Source organism: Vicia villosa, linkage group LG7 (genome assembly GCF_029867415.1).
Source record: "Vicia villosa cultivar HV-30 ecotype Madison, WI linkage group LG7, Vvil1.0, whole genome shotgun sequence".
Classification (NCBI taxonomy): domain Eukaryota; kingdom Viridiplantae; phylum Streptophyta; class Magnoliopsida; order Fabales; family Fabaceae; genus Vicia; species Vicia villosa.
The window spans coordinates 230217-237131 of NC_081186.1; the positions used below are offsets into that span (position 1 = coordinate 230217).

At 29.0% G+C, this 6915-nt stretch overlaps 1 long non-coding RNA gene across 2 annotated transcripts; it reads left to right on the top strand.

Moving 5' to 3' along the window:
• The first annotated feature begins 496 nt into the window (after positions 1-496).
• Positions 497-3124, top strand: LOC131616866 (uncharacterized). Of its 2 annotated transcripts, none has more exons than XR_009288269.1 (4): positions 497-594; positions 687-2114; positions 2213-2417; positions 2995-3124. It is a non-coding gene; the product is annotated as an uncharacterized LOC131616866 (long non-coding RNA). The 2 variants fall into 2 exon arrangements; XR_009288270.1 differs by having other exon boundaries at positions 504-594; positions 680-2114.
• The last annotated feature ends 3791 nt before the right edge of the window (positions 3125-6915 follow it).

A 6915-nucleotide genomic window follows, 5' to 3' on the forward strand; every position in this document is an offset into this window, starting at 1 on the left:
CCCCTTTCCCCCTTGTCTTAGTTTCTCATTCCTTTGCGCTGCTCAAGATTTATACATTTATCAATAGTCGGTTGGCTCAGATGAAGAAGATGATGATGGATTTGAAGGAAAAAAAACTCAGAGGTTGGATTGTGTAGGGCATGTACATATTGAAAAACACAGGTAAATGAATGATGGGTTGGTTGCAAAAACATGTTCATTCCTCTTTATCGGTTCTCCATATCTTTGTTGTATTTTCATGTTCGGTTAGTTGCTCATTGATTCTGTGTTCAAATTTCTTGAGCTTTTTTATGGTTTTCATTGTGTTGTTAGCTTCTTTTTCATTTGCAAGTTCAACACATACAGCCTGAAACATTGTAGATGTTCATTATGCTGATAGATTAATCGACACTTTTGTAAGAGTTTCATTGTTTTGGATATAAAATCCTTTGAAAGACAACCTAAAACATAAAAGTTCTTCTTTTTAATAGTTTTTTTTTAATTATGCTTATGTGTTCAAATTTCTTGGCGTCTCTCATCCGAATCGTGATTCTCGAACAAATTCCTCATATTCGGCGAAGCTTGCATCTGAAAGATTTTTCTCTGTCGTCGGAGGTAAAAGGGTCTCTTTATTGTTCTTTTTCATAAACTGAAAGTGTTGCACAAATTTTAATTTCATAATGGTTATATGCATTTGCAGACTGCAGAAATTGAAAGAAGAATAGAATAAGAAACAAAAGCTGAAAAGCATATTCAGAAACTTCAACTACTAGGTACATTTTATCGACAGTTTTCTTTTAATCTTAGTCTTGTATGCTTAATGTTTCAGTAAGACACTTTAAAGGTGAAATTCATCGATTATGAAATCTACAATGCATGAATAATGGCCCTTGCCAGATTTTGAAGAAATGTCTATCATTTATAAGTAGTTTCTGTTGGAAATTGAAGTGTTTCCAAACAGTGGATGCTGTGAAGTAGCCTTACAAATCAATTGACTTTTATGTACCTTTATTTAGAAAAATAGAAAACGGTCACCTTTGCAGCTTAAGGTATTGGACTATAACATGAAAAAAGGTTATTCAACCTTTGATTTTGAGGATTACTTGATGAAGTTGGTCTATGCTGCAGAATTAAACATGCTTTCATTCAATTTTGTCCTACAAGTGATGGCTTCTAGATTTACAACATTCAATTCACTCAACAGTTTCATTTGCTTTTATGTTTCTTTGATATCATGCATATTCTTGTATTCGTTGTTCAATGTTGTTATATATGAATTTCCTTTCAATTACCAATGTCTTCCTTCAGTTATGTAGCAAAATTTTTTTGCTGCAACTTAACCAATCTAAAATTCGGTTATACACTATTTAAAATGATATCACCGAAACTGCTCTCAACTTATAATTTATCATGTCATACATTGTTGTTAGATAAATTTAATTTGCTTAAAAGTTAGAAAGTTATACTGATACATTTGGCCAACCTTTTTGTAATGACTTTTCCAATTACTTGGAATTCATACTTTCTGTTTTGGACAACATTATTTCATTTGCTTATTTAAAAACTTTGTCTCATTGCTAGCATTAACTCTTTTGACTATAGATCTCATTGAACTTTTAACAATTATAGGTCAATGTCTTATTTTTACTGATACGAATCAACATTTTTGTGACCTCTGTATTAGCAGTTTTTCACAGTTTCAACCTGTTTTACAAGGCACCAACAATATCATCAAATATTAACTGGAAACATGAATTACCATCCTTTAATTTTGTTAATTTCATTTTTATAACCATCCTTCTTAATTATACAGTAACTGCTTACTCTTTTTTTGTATATGTTTTAGTAGTCCTTCATTTTGTAAGTTTCATTACTATTGCTATGAATAGCTATCAAGAAAAATACATGAAAATGACTAACATCTTTGTGTAACTACTGTTTTGTTAACTTCTTTTTCACTACTTTTTTATGGCCATTTTCTACAACAATGGTATGAAAAGTGTAATGAAACAGTTAATGATTCAATAAGTTAGTCTTACTCGTATCTTCTCGATGAATCTTTTGAATGTGATTCCTCTTTACTTGTCGGAGATGGCACCAACGCACAAAACATTTTATTATCTACATGGAAACAAGTATGTATCACAAAACATTTTTTTGTCTATTCCTTTCTCTGGTATTTTGGATTTGTTTTCAATTTTGATTGATCTATTTGAATTTATCGATTTGTTAGGTGCATATCACTCAAGGGGGTTATGAAGGAAGAGCAGTATTTCGATATGTTGAATGCATTTATTCACTTGATTCAGTTATTTCTACATTTCAGCGTGATACCAAATACTACTACAGAATTGGAAGTGGTGATTCTTCTCGAGATTTTTCATTTTAAGCATCTCCCAAAGTTGAACCACATGTCAGTTACAAATTTGGGATCATTGGTACGCGTTCTCTGTTTTCCCACATATGTCCTTCTACTTTATAAACTATTATCTATCAATTTGTAGACAATTATTTACATGGTCGAGCATGATGTTGGACATGGATCATTTGGTATAGTTTTCAAGATTAGTCCCTTCCCTGTTCTTTCATTTCCACCTTTTAATTGGATACGGTTCGAATTAAATTGATGTTTATTGTATTCTTTTTCATTTACCATGCATGCAAATTGCTTGAAGACAGGAGAAACTATGGCTGTAAAGAAGGTTCTTCAACATTGTTACTAAATTTATACATTTTTTCTACAGATTTGTGCATTTAGTGGATTTTTTTCTATGGTGTGTGAGGTTGCAATTGCAACTTTTACTAATTAGTTGGTGTAAAAATAACTTATGCTATGCTCATAAGTTGTCTTTTAGCTTATTTTGATAAGAATTACGATTCCCTCCTATGAAAATAATTTATGCTATGCTCATTAAGTTGTCTTTTATATGAATTAGAAGATTTCATTGTCTAGAAAGTTGATTTGGTTATGTGATGAACTTAAATGAATCACAGGTTCTTGTTTTTATAATGTAGATACTACTCCGTCAAAGAAGCTGAAAAAGACATTTCTAAGGATTTCTATACCGTCGGATTCTGTCCTGGTTCCATTGTGTACTTTTTGTATGATGTTTCTAAAGGTGATATCAATGACGATCACCCATACCTACTAAAATAAGTGATGTCTTTGAATAGTACTTATGATCAAGGTCAGCCATCAGAGTCATTACAGTTTGAACGGATGTCTATTGAGCATGTCGCGCGAGCTTCTTCTGTTGAAGAACGAAAACCTGCTGAAAAAATATTGTTAAGCCAAAGTGGTTGAGAATATGATATCAATAGTTAAGTTAAGTGGTTAATTAATGGAGGGAACTTGTTCTGTGTACGAATGGTTTTTGAGTTTTTGGTATCATTATAATTCAGATTCTAGAAATAAAGTATTACTTAACTACTCACTAATGTGTCTCTTTCAAGATTATATACTTTCTACTGGCCTTTTTTACTATGTTTGGATCCAATTTTACAACAATCCAAATAATTGCAACTTTGAGAATGCAATTAAAACTTTTTTGTTGGACTTCCTGCCTCAAAAAATGCATCTCATAATGGTTTTGTACCGTCATCTGATTTCGTGATATAACATCTAAATATAGTTCTAAGATCAAAGGAAGTGTTAGAATAAGGGAATAACTTCTAATTTGTTACTATGGTTTCTAGGAAGTAAAGTTTTGTCTAACATCTGTTGAGATGATGTGTAATATTATTAAAGGGTATTAATAAGTAAAGTGAAGAAATAATTTACTTTACTTGTATGATGTGAATAAATGCAAATACAGCTTGAATTTGTGCCACTATGACAGTCCCGGATTATTCTATATTCATTTTTCTCAAGTGACATACATGACAATATTAGTATTTCTATTTATCACTATGCTTTTATGTTTTCTGTTTTTGATAATGTCAACCATGCCTTACACATACTTATATTTATATTTTCTGTTTCTCATACAAGCTGCCTACTTACATCTACTCATATCAATATATATATATATATATATATATATATATATATATATATATATATATATATATATATATATATATATATATATATATATATATATATATATATATATATAAGCTGCCTACTTACATCTACTCATATCAAAAATTAAAAACAGAATATATAATGAAACTATAAGAAAATATTGATGCAACCTTAATTACCTTTGATATAAGAAAAATATTTGGATTGACTTAGTATTGCAGTTGGATTTTGGGAGAGAAGGTTTCAATTTCTGGTTTTGGGGAGAAGCTTTCTGAAACGAAAATGGTTTTGGGAGAATTGCTTTCTGAAACGAAGGTGTGGTGGAGTGAAGTGAATTGTTTTTATTAATACACAATGTAGCGACGTTAATTTCACCTCGCTATTTGCCACGTGCAAAGCACGTCGCAACAAGCAAACGGTAATATTGAATTAATGTCTCTGCCATAAATGCTGTCACCTAGTCATTTTAGTGGAACGTTGTAATTTCTTTTTAAATGTTGCGACGTGTTTATAACGTCACAACTGAATTTTTTAAAATTTGAATCTCCCCCTATGTGAACGTTATAGCTTTTTAAATTTTAATTTATACATTTAATGTAACGACGTGTAATCCACGTCGCAACTTTATTCACGTAACCCAGCGTCTGACTCCCCATTACTTTATGTTTATAAAGTTATTTTAAATTTAAAAACATGTTGCGACGTGGTTGTCACGTCGCTAGAGGCAATAATTACCCACCTGACTTCCACGTCGCTAATTTATGTCGCTGGGGAGGAGTTTTTTTGTAGTGTTTTTTCATTCATAATTTTTTTAGCTTCTATTTTTTATTACATTTTTTTAGCTTCTATTATTCACATATTTTATAACAAAATTATATTTTATATTAAAAAATCTTACTGATCTGAGTGTTTTTACGGGTACCAGACATTTTTTTATACATTCAATTTTTTTACGGGTACCGAAAACTTTTATATACATTCAATTATTATTTTTTCATGGGTACCAGACATTTTTCAATATATCTTCCTCTACTCCTAATGAATTAATGTATCTTCCTATCTTTTATTCTTATTTCAAATATTATTTTATTTTTTAAATTAATAAGATTTCTCTTTAATTTTTCTCACACTTTTTTTATTCATAATTTTTTTTAGCTTCTATTTTTTATTACATTTTTTTAGCTTCTATTATTCACATATTTTATAACAAAATTATATTTTATATTAAAAAATCTTATCTGAGTGTTTTTACGGGTACCAGACATTTTTTTATACATTCAATTTTTTTACGGGTACCAAAAACTTTTCTATACATTCAATTATTATTTTTTCACGGGTACCAGACATTTTTCAATATATCTTCCTCTACTCTTAATGAATTAATATATCTTCATATCTTTTATTCTTATTTTCAAATATTATTTTGTTTTTTATATTAATAAGATTTCTCTTTAATTTTTTTCATTCATGATTTTTTTAGCTTCTATTTTTTTAGCTTCTATTTTTTTATTACATTTTTTTAGTTTGTATTATTCACATATTTTATAACAAAATTATATTTTGTATTAAAAAAATCTTATTGATCTAAATGTTTTTACGAGACCAGATATTTTTCTATACATTTAATTATTTTTTTACAGGTACCAGACATTTTCCTGTACATTCAATTATTATTTTTTCATGGGTACCAGACATTTTTCTATACATTCAATTATTTTTTTTACGGGTACGAGGCATTTTGTATATATACATTTAATTGTTATTTTTTAACGGGTACGAGACATTTTTCTGTTAAAAAATATATATCTAAAACAAATGCGCGTCCCGTACCAGAACCCGTGCGAACGCACGGATTTGTTACTAGTTATTATTACAACAATAGTTGTGATGAGTGAGAAAAAAATACAAAGAGTTATACTATATTTTATTTATTTATATAAATGGTTTTACTGTTTTTCAATAAGGATCAAAATTATTCTTATTATTATTAAAAAAAATAGTATAACAATGTCAAATATAAAGTTATATTTTTATTAACAACTATTTTAATAGTTTAATTTAATCCACAAATTTGTAATCTAATCTTTATGTTTTATTTTTCAAGGAACGTGATTGAAAAGGTTAAAAATACATATGGATAGTTATAGTTAGTACTTTTTTTTTGAAAACAGAACCGTAGAAACACGTCTTTACAAATACATAATACTATTTTATGGGAATATTAAATCTACAACACAACACTTCTCGTCCAAGTTTTATTTGTTTTAATCATATTGGAGAATAAAAAATAATACTTGGTTATATGACAAGTTTAGCTGGTATTCTCTCAAGTATCTCTGTTACTTATTGTCATTGATATCTATTATCTACAAGGTCTTCACACCATTACGTTTAACATATTTTATGGCAATTGTTGAATTTTCTTTATCGACTCATACTAAAGTCATTAGCATTGATGAACATCACATCAGCAGCCACCAAATACATTCGAAGACCTGTATCCGATGCGATTTATCATGTTGGTTTGCTTACATATCTCATTTAAATTGACTATTTTAATACCAGACTTCTATAAAGTTAATGTCTACATCATTATGTGATTGTACCTGCTGTCAAAGTTATACATTTATCTAATGTATAACATACAAAACTGTTGTATATTAACATGTCTACATGCTGAATACTAATCTGCCGTCTATCACAACCTTTCTCAACTAAAAAGTGACTTCTTAAATATGTATATTCTGTTCAAATGACAATCTGGATAATTTAGTCACTTTTGAACCAAATTCCTTAATCTTTCTATTTACTGTTAAGTCTGGTCTCCATAGTAGTTTACTCAATTTCTCTCTCATAATATAAGACTCCTACAACATTTGACTTTTATCATTTCAATCCAAAAAAAGTCA